The sequence below is a fragment of the Lutra lutra genome, chromosome 7 (genome assembly GCF_902655055.1).
Source record: "Lutra lutra chromosome 7, mLutLut1.2, whole genome shotgun sequence".
Taxonomy (NCBI): domain Eukaryota; kingdom Metazoa; phylum Chordata; class Mammalia; order Carnivora; family Mustelidae; genus Lutra; species Lutra lutra.
In genome coordinates, this window is record NC_062284.1 from 79,489,435 (window position 1) to 79,509,709 (window position 20,275).

Below are 20,275 nucleotides of genomic sequence, written 5' to 3' on the forward strand. Positions count from 1 at the left end.
ACAGACACTCACCTTCTGGCTATTCGTTTTACTTACTTTGTTCTAATTTCCAATTCATGTGTCATTAGTGAACGAAGATTGACAAGAAATAGCTTTGACCTCACAGATTTGACCTTCAACCTCAGAGACCCAACTCTAGTCTGAACATAGGTTGGAATATGCTAAGAAACACCTTTCCTTTGCACAAGAATGAATGGCAGTTTTTTCATCATTGTACCACCCCCTGCTTGCCACTACATTTAGACTATGAGACATGTCAACTGCCTGTCACAATTACAATAGACACAGCAAACCAGAATTTTCCCCAAATCCAAGGGGAACTTCCTGAACAAAGAGTAAATTTTATTGCACAGATTTTGGAGACCTCCAATTTGTAGAGCCATAATGAATGCATCCCACAGACAAATAGGTAGTTGTTAATTATCCCAGCAATTTCTTTTTTTAATGTGCTAACAACACAGCATGCTAAGCCTTCATATCCCACACTGTTACCTGATGATCTCATCACATTTGAAAAGATGGTAGTCTGGGAAGAAGGCATTATTATAGCAAGTATGCATGACAATAAGTTACATGATTATAATTCCTTATTTTCATGATTTTATAAAAAGAGAGTGTGGTATTTTGGAAACAAACGGGTTTGGCTACACCTTTACCGAACCAAGTGAAGTAATTTACCTATAGTATCACTTGAAGATAAACATAATCTTTGTATTTTCCTTGACTGATTATCTGAAAGCTTGTATGTACTAATTTTGTGTCATGAAAGCATGCTGTGGATTAAAAGAAATTGTTGAAGGACAAGACCTATGACCTGAATAAGAACCCTCAATAAATTTAAAAGTAATTTATGCCTTAGCTAGATAGTTTTGAATAAAAATTGGTTCTGGAAATCTATTATAGTTTAGAAACTGTTGTGGTTCCTTCATATTGAATAACAAACATTTGGATGATACTAGTATTACACCCCTAAATAAATAGAATAATGAAATACACTACTTTATTGTGGCAAGTGTTTGAAAAGTTGACTTTGTTTCCTTCATGATAAAACATTTTGAAAACACTGCCAGGTTACTGCTTTGACTTCATTTTAATGAAATGTGAAGTCATTTTCATTTTACCAACAACAGTCATTCTTTTTTTTCTGGTTTGTTTTTGTTTTTTGGTTTTTTTTTTAAATCATGGGTATATGACTATAATGACTTCACTTTAATGGGTGTTACAGTCATTTGGTTTTCCCTTGTAATATTCTTCTATTATAACATGGATTTGCATAACTCATTGTGCTTCACTGTGTTTTCTGAATTTCTTACTTATGTTGCTAAAAAAGTTGAATACAATATATTTTCTTACAGGAGGAGGCATTAACTTTCATGAGAAATCACAATTGTTATCACATCATCTGTAAGTACTCTTAAAGCTACTACCTTCAGAGAACATTTAAATAAAACTCAAAGAACTGATTTCTTTTGAAGAAGGTGATTAGCATATAAATACAAAAGAATCATTTCAGAATAGGACACACAGAGTATCACACAGTAAGAGTTTACTAATAATTATAAAAATTGGGGGTATCTGTTGTGCATGAAGCATTCTTTATTACACCCGTGTCATAATTATGTATGAAATATGCTTTCAGGGTAAGAACAGTAACATTATTTATCATCCCTTTGCCCTGATGCACATACCCTCCCTGTTACAACAGTGATCTTCAAGCTAAACAGTAAAGAAAACTCTTTGTGTTTGGAATTTTGCTTTCTCATGGGTAAATTTTTATGTCCTTCCAGATGTGAGAAAGTCTGAACTTATGATTTTATCTCAGCAGCACATTTGTGGTCATCGAAAGAAATAAATCTCAGACTGTTGGTAGCTTCTGTAGAGATGTCTTTTATCTTACACCTGTGACAATTACCCTGTGTTACTGAAGCTAACAAGAGTTAGGCCAGAGGTTAAGGGTCAGGGCACTGTCAAGAGGAAGTTATTCTTCAGTCCACTAAAACTCTTATCATTTTCATCTAATGTGATATCTACCTGTCAGTCAGAGACTTTAGGCCATTGTCTTGGGCTAAGTGCTGCACTTACTGCCTCAAAGACAGCACATTTTATTATTTTTCTTATAATTACCATTTTCTATCATTAAAATTTCTTCTTCAAAATAAACATACTGAATAAACATTCTTATACTAAAATAAAAACAAGGAACAATATTAAAAACAAGCTTCAGGTATTCATGTTTGTTTGACTGATTCAATGGTCATATGTGGTGAATTGAGTCAAAAAGTCAACCAAATGATTAATTAAATGAGCAGCATTAGAGAAATAGCAAATGACAGAACCGTTCAATGATGTAACATGAGCCTAAATGAGTGTATGTCTACATGCAGGCAGGCTCATTCCCAATATTACAAACTAGCAGAATATCCAACTAACATGTTTCTAGTATATAATAAAGCATCATTTGAGAAATGTTCTCATATTGGACTTTGGTAGAGGTGATGTGTACACACACTAGGCTCTGCTTTTGCTATACCTGGATATAATGACATTCCATTTAGAATGTGATATAGTGAAAGGCTGTTATCCTAAAAGTAGGATATACAAATTGCAATTCCTTGTCATGAGATAACTTGCAAAGAAAATCTGGTGTCAAAGAGTCTTCCTTTAAAAAAAAAAAAAGCCCTACTAGAGATCTCAAAGCATTAAGAGTACAATGTGTGATTTAAGAGTCATAACGTTAAAAGTGAGTAAGTTGGGTTGTTTAGGTCTTCTCTTCAGCAAGGATATACTCAATCACAAAGAAGCTTCACGCTACCCTCTGTCTCCAAAGAAAAGTAAAGTAAATCTCTAGCATTTTCTTATATCCCTTTCCTTCTGGTATGTCCCATTAGGATAACATAGTGGGATGGAAAGTTTTAGAGTGGAACGCAGGGACCATGTACTTGAGCTTCACATTTGCCTTTGGCTAGTTCAGTAGCATGAGTCTTGATTTCCTTAGCTGTCAAATCAGAATGAAAGCTCATTATTCTCAACTCTACAGATTTTAAAAGGTTTAACAGCATCTTTCTGCATCCTTGGTTACAGATAGAAACCTCTCCCCTGTGCTCCCTAAAAAGTTTTATCTTAATTCCTAATAAGAATATATATGTTCTACCTTCACAGCCTTGAAATTTTTGAGGACAGGAATGGTGTCTTCATTTTTTTCCCCAGGTACTTAGCAGTGTCTGTTAAATTACAGTAGGGTGACTATACATTTTGCTATTCGCCTACTTCTTTTAATGTTTAATTATTAATAGGCTCACTTCACTTTCAAAATTATCCAAGTTTGGACGGCAAATTATACAGTATTCATCATTTCCTTACCGGAAGTAGAAACTACTTATGTCAACAGTGTTCTCAAGAGCAATCAATGTCCACTCAGTTCTCTTTTCTTTACAAAATAACTTCAATTCTTCTTTTTTACTGTCTGGTTGTTTTAAAGTTTAGAGATTGTTTTAGTGAATAACTGAAGCACAGATCTGGTCTGCTACATTTACTGTCATCCAATATTTAAATACCCTGCTCCTAAGATAACTCCGGAGTTCCTAAAAAGTTTAAGATTATAGGATTCTAATAAATATAGTCTTATCCTTTGATCGGTCTCCCAAATAATATCTAAAGGCCTCACCTTTTACTATTATTTTAGGTAACAAGCAGTGACCAGCTTAGGCATGCCAGCAAGCATAAATAAACAGTACATTCAAATAGGATTGGCCTTGTCTTGGGAAACATGAATTCTGTAGAGAAAACACATGTGAAAGGGTGAGGATGAGAAAATAGGTCGTTTTATGGTAATAACTGCCATAATAAATGACATCTTCAGATAGGAGGCACACAGCTCAAAAGTTGGCATCTGTGTCTGAGTATACAAATATATTAGAAACATGACCATTTCTGATTCCAGAATGAGAAAACAATTTTGCTAAGAAGCCACATCCAAATTCAACCATCTTTTTGCCAGCCTTCACATGTTCTTCACTCATTCAAACATTTTATATCCTGATATACCAAAAGCTCTGATTTAAAGCCTTAATATAACAACACACAGAAACAAAGAACATGGAGTTTTGCAAAACAGAACTTTTAGCTTGTAACATTTTCAACCCATTTCCATGTGAAATATGGACATTAGTTGTAGGTTGTTTAAGAACCCATACTACTGTTATTATCCCATGTACTCAACATGTGACTCAGTCTGGCTTTTGAAATAATATGTAAGGAAATGTTCTCAGATAATATTCAGAGCAAACAATCTGATTTTGACCTTCAAACAGCTCGACCGCCTTCCATTTTACTTTGGTTCTATTGCCTTATCTTTTTTATATTCTATCCACGTAAAAATAAAGGAAAACATCAGAGGAAATTCAGAGATGAGTCATGAAAATCACTTCTAACCAGCCACCAGTTGAATCACCAAACCACGAAATTGCTCTTGATAGGCATATCACTGGCATAATTTGCAGAGGTAAAAGACAGTGGTCCCATAAATTCAATAATTTCTAATCTTTAAAATAATACATCTTTAACCTATTTCACCTTGAAAATAATACTAGTTGAAAATAATACTAGTTGAAAGTAAATATGAGCACTGGGTTTTATATCCAAATAATGAATCATGGAACACTACCTCAAAAACTAATGATGTACTATATGGTGACTATCAACATAATATAATAAAATAAAAATAAAAAGTAAACAAAAATAGATAATATGACACTTACTAGATTTCTCAAGATTTTATATATTCTTCTAGCATCTCTGTGGCAACCTGTAATCAAACCTGAATCAAGCTGTTTCCAAAAAAGTAAAAAAGCTAACTAACACAAAGGAAGAGAAAAAAAAAAAAGTGTTTCTGTGCCTAAGTCACATATATTCAAGGAAAGAAAACCTGGAATATTTTCGAAACGTAAGGACCTGAATGGTTTTTGTGAAAGCAAATATATTCTTTGCAATGATCCATAAAGAATGTTCTGCTTCACCACACTAAAGATGTAATAAAGTGTATTCTCTCAATACGAACGACTAAAATCCACCCCAAATAGCCTGAATTAAATAAATGGAGATCAGCCTCAAAATCAATTCAGCTGAGCATGGAAGTCCCAGAAGTAGAAATATAATGGCTTTACTTTGAGTATTCACCTCAACGGGGTTCCTCTAAGTTTGCTGATTCTGATGCTCTGGTTCTCTGCACTATTAAGATTTTAGAGGTTCTGGTTCAAGACAGTAACTTGGGAAGATCCCGACCTCCCCTCTTCCCATACACACACCAAATCTACAGATCTATATGAACAATTTTCTCCAGGAAAAAAAAAAAAAATCTAGAAACTGGCAGAGGAACATCTTCCCATGGAGCAAAGAGGAGGGAAACCACATCAAAGCAAGCAGGGAAGCCTGATGCACAATCTCGCTGTAAACCCCACCCACAGCACAGCGACCCACAATCTGCAAGGAACGCAAAACCCTGAGCTGATTCCTGAGGACCCAAGCGCTAGTACCCCACAACAGGCACCGCAACATTCTTTTTAAAAGATTTTACTCATTTATTTGAGAGAGAGAGAGCGTGCGCGCAAGCAGGCACGATGCGGGAGGGGCGGAAGGAGAAGGAGAAGCCGACTTCCCGCAGAACCTGGAGCCCCTTGTGGGACTCTGTCCCAGAACCCTGGGATCACGACCTGAGCCAAAGTCAAACACTTAACCGACTGAGCCACCCGGGTGCCCACAGACACCTCAATTTTTAAGACCAGTACCTGAGAGAGGTGCCTCAAAACCTCTGGCTTAGAAGACTGACAGGGCTTGGGCCCCAGAGGCCCATGGTCTATGGTGAGCTGAGGCGTGGCTCTTAAAGGGCCCACACACAGGATTCACTGACCCCAGGCCTCAGGGCAGAAGCAGCCCTTTAAAAAGCGCCCATTCTTTATGTGAAAGAGGCCCATTTACTAATCTTCAAGCACTGGACTGAGGGGCAAGGGCCTGCTAGGAAATGCTCCAGGGAAGGAAGCTGATGGGCGCTATCCTTCTGATTTCGCTCTGCCTTTCGAAAGGCAGAGGGCACCATTTTAAAATTTTCTTTTATTTCTTTCCTTTTCCTATCTTTTTTTTCTTTTTTCTTGGTGGGTGCCATCTTTGCTCCCACCTCTGCCTACTCCAGGTGTGAGTGCAATCTTGATGCTCTTCTGCAGCCACATTCTAGAGTTCTACGATGGGATGGGGATGGGAGGCTCTACACAGATCTGGTGACCCAGTTTTTGCCGCTGTCACCTAGTGAATACCCCGCTGTCACCTAGTGAATACCCCTTGATCACCTGGCTCTGGAGGTCAGGTGGCCTGCTTTCCTGGACCCCATGAGACTAACAATCAGATAGTACTTGGCAGACTACCATTCCCAGGACACTGCCTAGACCTCAGACTGAAATACATCTCAGTCTTCCTGAAAAAAAAAAAGGCCTACTTGCTTGTCTAGGAGTTTGGGCCTGAGGGGCAGGCTTCTGAATTGGCACACCTATAGAGGCCTACAGAAGTAATGGAGGCTAGTAGCGTAGTCTTTGCACTCTTTCTCTGCCACAGTCCAGATCACCAGTATCTTCCAGAAGGGAGCTTAATACCCTTGTCTGTTGCCAAGGGTATTAATACCCTTGTCTGGTGCAGCTCCTGCTGCAAAACCTTTACATCCCTTGGCTCTGGTGACTGAGGGGCTCATGGGTCCCACAGGACTATAATTAATGGAGAAAGTTCTTCAACAGCTACCATCCCAAGGCACAGCAAGAGGAACAGGCCCAGAGCTCAGTCTTTCTGTGAAAGAAAACTATTAGCTTATCATCATAGCTTCAGCCTGAATGATGCAGGCCTATAAATAAACACATACAAGGGCTGAATGTATTCCTTTCCTGAGACCACAGAGGTGGGCACCATCTTTGAACTCTCTGCCATGTTCCTGAGTGCCAGATCTCTCGGGGGAACTCTAACATGTGTTTGGTGCCTCAGTTTTTATATCTGGTGTACAGTATTCCCTTAACATTCATTTGATGTCTGCAAGATTCGTAGTGATATCCCCATTTCATTCCTGATATTGATCATTTGTGTTGCCTCTTTTTTCTTGTAAGATTTACTAGACCTACAGGCTAGAGGTTTCAATGTTATTAATCTTCACAAAGAACCACCTCTTTATTTCATGGATAGTTCCTCTACTGCTTTGCTTTCAATTTCCTCGATCCCAGTTCTTCACTGCTCTCTTACTTCTGCTTGCTTTGTATCTCTTTGGCCTTCACTGATGAATCGTTGGCTGGGAGGGTAGGGTTGCCTCATTACTGACACCACAGGGGCTGGGGAAACAGTGGGAAGACACCACCCTATTTGGGAAGGGGACTGGCACCTCCTTATAGCTAGGCGACACTTTAAGTTCAGGTTCTCTAGGTAGTCTCTGCTGATATCATGGGACAGGGGTAGAGGTGGGGGGGTGCTCATTACTCGTGGTGGGGGATGAAAGCTTTTGCTCTCTACTCACCCTTTTTTGATACCATCCCAGTGAGAGGTTTGAGGAGACTCATTCATTCCTTGAAAGGCTAGGATTCTAGGCTCTTCATCTGGCCTTTGCTGGTGTGAGTAGGGGATGGACCATGTTTTGTTTATTTGTTGGTTTGTTTCTGCAGTGTTTTGGTAAAATACAGCAGTTATTTTCCAAAAGTTTTGTTTCGCTAGACTGCCCCTTTCCTGTCCTTTGGCCAGGGAGCAGGCTTTTTTGGAGCTTTCTGTGTCTGCACCGACTGGTGTTTCCCAGTTACCAACTTCTTCAGCTCCAAGTCTGGGGTGCATGAAGCAAAAGGACTCATTGTCAAAACCAAATGAAGACCAAATTCTCAGCACCTCAGTGTGATCCCAACCAACAATCCAGCTTTCACTCTGGCTGTTTCCTCAAGGGCAACCCAAGAGGCAATCCAATTTAAATTACAGTTGACCCTTGAACAACACAGGCTTGAACTGCACAGGTCCACTTATATAAGGGTTTTTTACAGTACTGTAAATTTACTTTCTCTCCCTCATGATTTTCTTAATAACATGTTCTTTTCTCTGGTTTCTTTTAATGTAAGAATACAGCCATATGACACATATAACATAAGAAATATGTGTTAATCAACTATTTATGTTATTTTATGTTGTATTTATGATGTTATTGTATTTATGTACTTATGTTGTATTTATTTATTATTATTATTATTATTAATTTATTGTATTTATGTTGTATTTATGATGTTCTGTCAACAGCAGGCTATTGGTAGTTTCGGGGGAATCCAAAGTTATATGTAAATTTTCGACTACGCAGGGTGTCAGCGCCTCTAATTCCTGAGTTGTTTAGGGCCAGCTGTAGTCATTATCTTCCGAAGCCCTTAACTTTCCTATCTCTCTGTTTTTGTTCTTGATATTCTCCTCACTTGAACCTTCCTCCCCAGATTCCACTTTTTTCTTATAGAAATCCTCATTTTCTTTTAATGGCATAATTTAAATTCCTCTCTTGATTTGTCACTGCTTAATTACTTATTTGGTCCTCCCAGGAGACAATATACCTTTTGATTTGCTCACTCATTTTGGGTTATAATTTTAATAGTATCTCAGACTCTATAATTTTTTTCTATAAATTTTTGATAAAGATTGGTTTAATAGAATTGGTAAGAAGCCCAAGGTTTTGTGGTTTCCAATGAATGGCTTAGACTTTGGGTGATAACTCTTCCCACATTCTTATGTTGTCAGGCTTGTCCTTCAACAAAATGAAGTAAATGAGCCACTGGAACATGACGTCAATGATTAGGGTCAATAGCTTTTATGAATAAAGAATCAAAATGACCATTAGGAAAAAAAAATAACTGAAACTGGCTTAGTAATTTCAAGTGCCTTAACTCCAGCTGAGTGCTTACAAAATAATAAAATTCTCGGAAACAACAAGTAGAATTTAAAGGACCCAGCACAGGTTTCTGTATGACTTATTAAAGTGGAAAAAAAATAATTACAGCTTACTTTATAAGCTTTCTTCTGGTTTAGTTGAAACTAGCATAACTGAGATACAGAGTATCAATTTGGGGAAATTTTAAGTGTTTTTAACTTTGCTACTGGGAAGGAGAGAAATGTATTTCTTTAAAATGAAAACTTACTGTAGAAGAAAACAAGAAAAACTGCAAAAGGCAGGGAAATTACAGAATCTACAATTTTGGGTGTTCATGATTTTCCACTATCCCTAGTAGATAACCTTGAAATTAGACGACAATAAGAAGTGCTTTCTGTGACAAGTAGTTCAGATCTTATTAGATTTCCAATAGTCATTTAGATATGGCATGGTCCAAAATGCCTTAAAATGTTATAACTTCTCTTATTTTCAAAGATATATAGATGTTTTAAAACCATTCCTGATATAATCAGCTCTTTAAATGGTGGGTGATATCTGTAATTCCTCCAGTGAATTCTTTTCTTTACACCTTTTCTAAAGATAAAGATGTCCAATCTACATTGACAAAGAAAAAACTAGTTATTAATATGGTGGGAGAGACAATCTCTGTAATTCAGAGTCATCCTGTTTCTCTAAGAAATCACTATCACAGGTTCTCAAAATGCCCTTGTCACATAGGTCTCCTACAAGCTTCCTTCAAAGTTCAATTTAGCTCCTACATTGTTCGAAAAAGCCTTTTCCCACCCTTTCAGTCCTTCGTGATGACCCCCAACTTGAACACTTGTTACATATTTGTCACTTGGCATGCAGTACCTGGTGGATTTAATTACTTTTTAAATGTCAATTTGGTCTTCCAAATTATAACATGGGAGATCCCTTGCCCCTTCCAGCACATGAGGACATAGTGAAAGACCACCATCTATGAATCAGGAAGCGGACCCTCACCAGATATGGAATCTGCTGCCTCCTTGATTGTGGACTTTCCAACCTCTATGACTGTTAAATAAATGTCTGTGGTTTATAAGCCCTCCAGTTGTCTATGACAACTTGTTATAATAGCCTGAATAGACAGAGAGAAAGTAAGCAATCTGAAATTTCTGCTGAATGAATAGATAATTTTCAAACCATGTAGACATTGATAAATCCTAAACATAAGTACAAGATAACCAGGCTCGAAGTGAGTAACTTAACCTATCATTTATATCGGTACACTCCTTCAAACAGTAGTCTCCAAAAATTTTCTATTGTAGAAATATATTTGAGGAACACAGACTACCACCCCCTTGACCGTGTGCAATGCTCACTTCCATATTAGAAGTTCTGAGAAACCCTAGTAAAAAGACACATTTTGAACTAAGCCTTTAACCCATCATTTCCTAAATTTGTTGAACCATGTAACCTTACTATCATAGCTTAAAATTGTTATCATTTGGAGCAGATTTGAGAAACAAATTGCAATGCATCTTATGAACAGCATCTAACCCACTTATCTTCACCAGAAGTGGGTGGTAGATGGGAGGCTGCCCAGCCGAAGATGTGGAGGCATTTTTCACACAGGACCACGTCAGCATTCTCTTGGCATCTTTCTATACTTTCTAATAATACTTGACCAACAGAGTGAATTTCATAGCTATTTGTTAAATAGCTAAAAGTTTGGCACACTGCTATTCTCATAAAAGCATATACCACTTATATTTAATAATGATGTAGTGAACTCCGGTCTGAGGACAAATTACAAGTAAAAAAAGATAAGTGTAGGCTGGCACAAGTTGGAAGTGTTTAAAGTCATTTTGTCATAATAAAATACAGACATGTCCCTAAATATATTTAACTGCCATCTAATATTTAAGGAAAAATAAAAAGTATCCTTCCTATAGTCAATGATTCCAGATTCAGATATTTTTTTGGCCAAGTCACATTGTTTCCTACTTTATTAAAATATTTGTTGTTGATGTTGTTAATTATTCTATATACTGTAAAATACAGGATGTGGGTATGACAGTTGTCAGGGCCCAGTGTAAACCAGGAGGGAAGCCACAATAAGAATGAAGTCAGTCGCTTCTCCCCAAAAAAAGGAAGGAAAGAAAGAAAGAAAAAAGAATGAAGGCAGTACCAGGGAAGAAGAGGAAAGACATGAAAATAATTTTTCCTCTGATGGAACTAAAGGCTTTCCTACTTCTGAATTTTAGGTCATAAGAGGTAATACATCTTCTTTAATATGTTGGCTTGTTTAAGTTAGATTCTCTAACATTTACAAATAAAAACATCATACTTGTTATAGAATGTGCTTCTAAAGTGTGGCCTTAGAAGTGATGTACCCTAAAACAGGATGATTTGAGTCCAGTGATGACATGGACATCCCAGATTTTGAAGTTTGCCTCATTATCATGTACTAGGGTAACAGTTGCTTCTAGTGCTGCCCAGCTGTATCTGGAGGCTCAAATCATGAGGTTGCTGAGGCTATAGCTCCAGGATACTCCTCAGGAAAATTCAGGACTTTAAATTATGTTGCATATAAGTGAGGGTCCCAGAAGGAAGCAGAAGGCATACTTAACTGCACTGTTGAGAGCTTAACGAAATGAGACATTTTATATAGGTGTAGACAAGATTAATGGAAACAACATTAGATCTCAGGCACCTAGATGTTAACAATAATTGGAAGCCAGGAGCATCCTTGGGCTTGTAGGGTTGAGAGGAAGAAACAGTGTTCCTGGAGCACAAAATGAAAGCTAAAAAGGAACACAAGCACCACTGAAACTGTGGCAAACCTGATTCAGAAAAAGAGTAGAAATACTTCACCACTCCTCCCTCCCTCCCTCCCTCCCTCCCTTCTCCATTTTCCTACAGATTACTCTTCCTGGACAAATCACAACTGATTACTTTTTATCAAAAAAGAGCTACGAAAGAATATGGAGAAGGGGGAAAAGAAGGGGAAGGGGGATGGGAAAGGAAGGAAGGAAGGAAGAAAGAGAGAGAGATAGAAAGAGTAAGAATACAGAGGAACTAAATTGTTGCTACTATTAAGAATATTCTTTTAATTCAGAAATATGTTTCTATGTAATATTTATGCTTAAAATTTGAGTATGATATTTGGAAACTTCACTGCAAAACTTAAAATGAAAATGGGAGGTCATGTGAAACTAGATTCACTCTAAGTATGGTTCTTTAAACTTCACTGGGATGAAGAATTTATTTAAATAATTTAGTTTATCCTCCATTTTCTTTCTAGATTTGGCTGTTTTTAAGACTCATTTTACATACTGGTCAGTAAGAACTTGAAGGTGTGTGGTGCTCATCTGATTCATTGAAAGAGGTTCATAAGATCTGGACAGACTTTCACCTCAATACACAGATACATTTTTAAAATTAAAACCTAAACATGTTTTTGGCACAGTTCTTGACTTAGAGAAGCTACAACTTTATTCCATCTAGCATGGTTTCTATACCCCTATAATTAGGTCTGCCATAATAGTCTCTTTACTTCCCTGCTTCCTCCATTAGATGATAGGTTCCATGAAAGTCTTATTCATTCCTCATTCACATTGCTAAATATTCTCAATATACAGCATTAGTAAATTCTCAATATATAAAAAGATTGAATAAATGACTCATTGGCATTTCTTGAAGTGACAGAAATGGGCTGTTTTTCAGATCATACTTCGCATTCTGTTTTTTTTTTTTTTTTTTTTAAAGATTTTATTTATTTGTCAGAGAGAGAGGAGAGTGAGCGAGCACAGGCAGACAGAATGGCAGGCAGAGGCAGAGGGAGAAGCAGGCTCCCCGCCAAGCAAGGAGCCCGATGTGGCACTCGATCCCAGGACGCTGGGATCATGACCTGAGCCGAAGGCAGCTGCTTAACCAACTGAGCCACCCAGGCGTCCCCGCATTCTGTTTTAAAAACTGCCAGAGGTTTGGGATTATCCTGAAAGACCTGAGGAGGAAGAATTTTTTAAATAAGTTTACAAAACACAACAGAAGAAATTTCTTACAAAATATTTTATATTAATTTTCTATTTTAATATTTAATATTTTATATTTATATATATTTATATATATATTTTATATTTATATTTATATATAATATAAAATAATTAATTATTTTATATTATAATAAAATATTTATATTTTAAATATTATATATTTTATATATAATATTTTATATATAAATATTTAATATTTAATATATATAAATTATATATATAATATTTTATATTTTATATAATATAAATATATTATATTTATATATGTAATAATTACATTACATATAAAATTAATTATATAAGTTAATGTAAAACACACATAATGCCAAAACTCACTAGAGGCTTTCCTCTCTGTAGCTGCCACCTGACTAGACCACATCTCTTAAAATCAAATCCATCCATTTTGTAAGTTTCATTTTTCTATAGCTGAGATTACAATCTATCATTTAGAGACAATCTGACACCTAGATAAAAGCAAGTATATAAAAAGGAATCGAAACTGATGCAGAAGGGAAAAAGTACAAATAGGCTGCATTTCTGCTAGTTAAATGACATGGTTGGGAGCCAAGGAGAGAGCATGAGAAAAAACTTTTTAGGTCAATTTTATCAAGTGATTTGTCGGTGAAGGAACATCAGAACATCAAAATTTAATCATATCTTCTAAATTCATTGTTCGCAAATCCTTCCTCTCTCTTCTCTGCTATTTTGTGTTTTTGTTAAGATACTCACTCTTTAGGTTTAAATGAATTTCATATTTACTTTAAAGATAATAGTATCCAATAAGTTTGCTTATCCATGAAAAATCGAATCACAAAACCGTCAGTCTTCATATTACCCTCATATTACCTTCATATTACCCTCAACCAATAATTATTATGTACATTGGTACATGATGTACCTATTGCTCTACTCTTGGTAAATTCACCAATCAGAAGCGCACTTACACAATTGACCAAGTCGTCCCTAGTATTTCCCGTCTTGTTTCATGCATGTAATGAAATAAGGCATAGGGACAAGACATGGATTTTTGTTCCAGTTCCATGAACAAGTCACCCTTCCTTGACCACACTTTTCATATCTGTAAAAATAAAGGGACTTAAAAAAAATAAATAAATAAAGGGAATTAAACTAGATGCTTTTTAATGTCCCTTTCTTTGACTTACATAACCCACCCTTTGAAGTCTTAGGTTAAAAATAATAAAACGAGAAGGCTCTATCTATGATCAGTTCAGTTCCTTAAAGAAAATTTGTAATTGTTTTCTTTATTAGTGGCAGTTATTTCTGCAAATATTACAGTAAATAATATGAGATAAAATAGCCTCCAGATATTAATAATGTTTCCTAATTTATTAAATTAAAAACCATTGGGTTGATCTTATTATACCATTTGTGGAGAAAAAAATAGTACATTTCTTTTGGGGTTTTTTTTGTACTTTCAACCTCTCTTCTTCTCTTGAAAGGAAATATATCTTAACTGCGAGCAGCATACATACATGTACAACTCAACAGCTGACAAGGGCAGTCCTTCCCCCGCAATTCTGTTCCAAGCATCCGATGTGCCTTCTCCATGGTACAAAAGTTTAGTCAGTAATTCGAGGTATCAGATGGTGTTATTTTGTCTTTGGGGTACCTTAATGATAAAGAGAGAATAGACCAAAAGTCAGGCATGCTTCCAACTAAACCATTGATGTTTGCAGTTTGGCTAAAATTATGCTCAACCCTGGCAAACCTGTATTTATCATTTTTAAGTATTTTTTTATTGCCTGCAGGTTTCTAACATCACACTCACTGATGTGTGCCTTACACATTTGGAGAGCATCTTAAAAGAAGGTTTTCTCCATTTGTAAGCATCAGTTGGAACCAAGATTGTTTATGATTTCCATAAAATTTCTTATTGCAACCAAGAATCAAAAATCAAGGCAGGAAATGCTGCAAAAATATGAAAGCATTTAGTAGCTTAGAAAGAAATAAAGGTGTCAAATTATATAATAGGATAGAAAGTACTTAGTAAAGAAGAAAAGGAAGATAGGAGACAGGGTGCTGTCTGTGTTGTGAGTTGCCAAGTGGAGCTTGCCATAAAATCGACATACCATTTTTCCCACCATTGACACATCTAATACCATGGAGTTTACCAGATCACATAGGCCAATGAGCAAAGCTACTTGACTGCAAACTAGACCTGATGCAAACACCTTGCCAAAACAGCAGCCTTTAATATCACCTGTGTAGGTCAGAAGCATTCAAATGTGTGGTCCATAGTGCATTCAAAGCCCAGCTACGCTCACAAGGCACTGTGCTGCCTTTTTCAAGATAAGGTGGCATAAGATGTAATAAAATGTTTCCAGATGATACCTAACATTGGTTGGGTTCAATTGCATATGGTTTATGATGTTTGAAGAGTTTCTTTAGGAACTAAAGGGGAAAAATGCTGATCGGTTCCGAGGAATTAAATTATATTTTTAACAAAAAAATATATATTTTTAAACTTTTTATAATTAGTTAGAAGATGCCTAAACTAACACTTAAGTAAATATGTGTACATAATTAATGTAGACACTATATACCTAATTATAAATTTATATATAAAATATATTATGTAATTAATTACATTGATGGTTAAATTGTTACATGTACATAATTAACTTGGACATATATATTTTTAATCTTTAAATTATCTGCCTTAATCTATAAATAATTGAGGATTATTAAGCAAGTAGATACATAACATCATTAAATATATTTTTACATTAAAACGAGGATCACAAATAATATAAACTAGAAGATTTTTCAAGCTCAGAAAAAATTTAGAAAAAAGCACATAAATGTAAACCACAAGATCGTACTGTAAAACACAAAAATGCACGTGTAGTCTATACAAAGACTTATACACTTTTATAAGAAAATTGTAGGCAAAATCCTAGACTTTGGCCTCTTTTTTTGGCCTCTTTCTTTTTATTCCCTAGTGAGATTGCCAGTTCTTGGGCTCTACATTGATATTTCCTATAAGCAATAAAAGGAAGTCAGTTTCCCTCTCTATATTCACAGATTTTTTTTTTTTACTACAATATGAGAACTTTATTACTAGTAACTAGTACTATTGGTCTTTATCCTTTTCTCCTAGTGCATTTTCTGACTCTGCTTTCTTTCTTATACCCATTTCCTGCTGCAGTCAATGCAGACACTGAACATTGTACTTTCTCTTTGGCCACCTATTAGGCTGTTTCCTCATGACTACAAAAGCAATTATCTTCTGGGTGGTGCTTCCATCAACGACTTTATTGCTCACTTGTGTTTTTGTCTTGTTGACCACGTGGTTGGATTCCCTGTTGCTCTAAGCTTACCAGTTTAACATCAGCCAGTTAGGATGTTAGTTCTAACTAAGTCACAAAGTAATCTCTGACAACTTCCCATTTAAAGGCTGCTCTGTTCCGATCTGAGAATATTTATGAGTCTTTACAGTTTGCTTTCATGGAGAGGTAAAGTCTTTTTCTTTTGACACCCTTAATTTGAAACAGGAAAGAATGGCTTTTGGGGAAAAGGAAGCTAGGCCAACTGTCCCTGGGGAATTAAGTCCTCTTTCTTGTTACCCCTTAAAATTTTCCTTTATCCTTAAAACTTCTTGGTGATTCCAGGCTCTGTATTTGTGTATTCCAGTCTGTATCTGTCCTGAATTGAGGCTGTGACTTCCAGCACATTAAAGGCAACCTAACTACTAAGGGACACCTCCAGATTTTTTAAATTCTCCAGCAACTCTGTCATGCCATCTCTAATTTCCCAAATATACCCACTGTGGTATGTAAATTGATGTTTCCAAAATTTACACCAAGTTTGTTATAGTTCATAGTAAAAAGTAAAGAAATGCACTATATAGATAAAATCCTTAAAATCAAAATTCTAGAAAAGACCAAAGGATAATTTGATTATCGAATAGGAAGCAGTTACCTAACCAGGACAAATTCATAAAAGACATGTTCGTGTGTGTCTGTGCATCTGTGTGTATGTGTGATCGTGAATCGAAGAACCTTTAATAAAAAAGAAGCAGAACTTTGATTATGATTACACACACGTATTCATGAAATTGATTTAGCCACTCTTTTATAAGTAGAGGAGACTATAATTTTACATCTTGTGAAGGCAATTAACTAAGTACCTTATTCCCTATGAACACTAATCCATGTCCCTTTGGTTTCCATATAGTCAATCAACAATCATTTTTGGCACACCTGCCTTACATCAGGCCCAGGATAGGTTCTAGGATTATAATGATATATAATACATGAGAGCTGCTTCACAGAACTCCAATCTTTCTGAGAACCTGGACAAGCTCTACAACACACTCTTCTAGAATATTGTAGGGACAGAAACAGGCACAAAGGCCATTGGAGCATCCCACAAGACAGGACTATTTTTCTGACAGATTTAGAGATGTTCCTTAGATCTTATTCACTTCCAATGCATATATTAAGATAAAATTTCTTTTCTAGGTTGTTATGATTGAAATGCAATCATTTGAATTGACTGCTTGTATGAATTAGGCCTCTTACAGATAGACTAATCTTGGTTAAATGGTGAGTTCTAACGAAGTTAAAGTGTAGGTAGAACATCATTGTTAGCGATGAAATTTCATCCAAATGTATATTTGGGGACTCAATGTCTCAATGGGATCCTTTCTTTTAAAGTTTTGAAAATGCTTGTCCCTAATTCTGTAGAATGCTAGTAGTATTGCATTTGTAGCCATAACACAGTTGCAGAATTCCAAAAGGACTATTTTGCTCCATTTATTATAGTAAAAAAGAAATCCTGGCTGAATATAAAACATTGCTGTTTTGATTATGTGAACTGATTGTGTGTAATTTTGCCGCTTCTTTTTATGTCATCATGTCCATTGAATCCCTTTTAAAGGAAAATCATTTTCTAGACTAAAATGTTATCATAAGAGCAGCTCTACTTTTGCTGACATGATTTTGATTAGGAAATTTAGATCTTCACTCTATATGAATACATTAGAAGAGGATTACTCTGATCGAGACTCCACAAGAGAGCTAAAATATACCACAAATAAATAATCAAGCATCTTGTATAAATTTAAAAATAAATCATGTATCATAAAGTAAAAATGGCCAGTTTGGGCTCAGAAAGAACACAGATAGCATTGCTAATTTGTAGCAGAGTGAATCCAGTAACATGGGTTTTTAATTAGATGGCAGAAACAGTAAGGTGACAGGGCTGAGAACAGGTAAGTCATCCAGGAATAGCAAAGCACGGAGCACAGAGCCAGTTGGTGCGGAACTGCCTCGGTGTCAGAGATCCGTGCTGCCTCCTGAAACGGGGACTGTTCCGACAGTCTGTCGCACAGCTGTTCTTACTCAGAAACAAACAGCCAGGTCTGGTCGTGGTATCACTCTGCAGGTACTATCATGACAGTAAAGTTTCCAGGAAGGACTGGGGGGGGGGGGGGTGTCTCAGGGAGATGGGGAAAAAAAAAATCAAGCTTTATTGGAAACACCAAAAAGATGTATTTAAAAATATCTCCTTTCCTCTCGTTTGCTTAAGCCATTGCATTATGGATATCAATTGGATTATTTATTCAGAACTATTTTTATGCCATCAGATTTGGAGATCTTAAGAATTTGGGCTAAGAAGAATCAGTACAAAGTTGCTGGTGCTGTTTTTGATGTTGAACATAATCACAAATAAGCCCTGAGATTTTGTTTTTCAGAGAGAAATCAAGAGGTGTTTAGAATTGTTTGAGAAGGAGGTCTTTACTTTAACTTCTTTTCCTTTATTGATGCTTTTATTTAAGGCCTTGAAAGACATATTATTTGCTGAGACTCTCCCACAATAATAATTGAAACTCTACTAGATTCATTAAAGTTAGAAATAACATGTGTAGAGAATTTCAAAAGATAGAAAATCAGTACCTATGATGTAATTAAAAAAAAAAAAAAGTTTTGACCAAAAAGAAAGAGAATGTGAGTTGGCACTCAAAGCAAATTAAAAGGACATTTCTCCAGGGCTATGGACTTAATTGCATGCCCCCTCCCCAAATTCATATTTTGAAACCACAATCCCCAGTATGACTCTATCTGGATATAGGGCCTTCAGAAGGGATTGATTAAACAATGTCCTAAGAGTAGGGCCTCACTCTAATAAGCTTTGGTGGCCTTATGAGAAGTGAGAGAGATTTCTCTCTCTCCCTCTCTTGGTGAGCACACAAACATGAGGTCATGTGAGTACACAGGAAATGGCAGTGTCTGCAAGCCGGGAAGCGAGCTCTCAGCAGAAAGGGAACCCTGCCACCCCTTGATTGTGGACTTTTCAACATCCCGAACTGTGAGAAAATGAATTGCTGTTGTTTAAGCCACCCAGTCCACAATATTTTGTTAATGCACCTCACGCTGATTGATACACCCAGAAACAAGTAAGGGCTCCCAGCAAAGCTACTGATGAATCACAAGGAATGGGCAGTGAGCAGGTAAGTACTGCATCCAGGTGCTCCTGAAGTAGCAATGGGGCCTGAACAGCCCAGCAGAGTTTGCTACAAATTTCAAACACTTGTCATCTCCCTTCCCATTGATGGTGTTGGCTTTAGTTTATCGGTTTTGGTTTTATTTTGTTTTGTACTCTTGTGTGCATGTGGGTAGGAAGAAGCTGTTGTTTAGCTCTGGTTTGTCTGTTCTATATAGAAACAGAAGTATGTCAATTAGGTAAATAATTGGCATTTCAGCCATTTTGCTTGACAAAAACTATCTGGAAGAAATAAGAAAATCACCATCTTTACCAAATCTGAAAAATAATCTTTTCTTGAATACTTTCTATCAGTGACTGATGATTCTTGCTAATTTTTATACAAAAACCAACCAACCTCCTTATGAAATAAAAATCTATTACTTTATCAAAAAAAAAAAAAAAAAACCTTCTAATTGCTTGCCTTGTTGAATCGGCAAAGGCTTAATGGAGGTGTTGCTAACAACACTTGCCCAAAGACAGAGCAGAGCAACAATCCATTAAGCCAGATTCTAGCCAGAGTGAACACAAACAGGGGCAGAGGTTTACATTTGCCTTTGCTTGCCCCACCAGCTAAGCTTCTTCACCTTTTTCATCACTTCTCATATTGGTTTTTCATATTTGCATATATCCCAGGTACTATCATCATTCATTCAAAAAAGTTATAATAAATACTGGCTAGGTACTGGAAGAGCAAAAATACACAAGAAATTTGCTTGCTCTGAGAGAACTAAAAACATGTAAGGGGGCAGACAATTATGTAGGTAACTAAATTATAATATTATAAACATTATGGTAGGCATATGAATACGTCAGCACT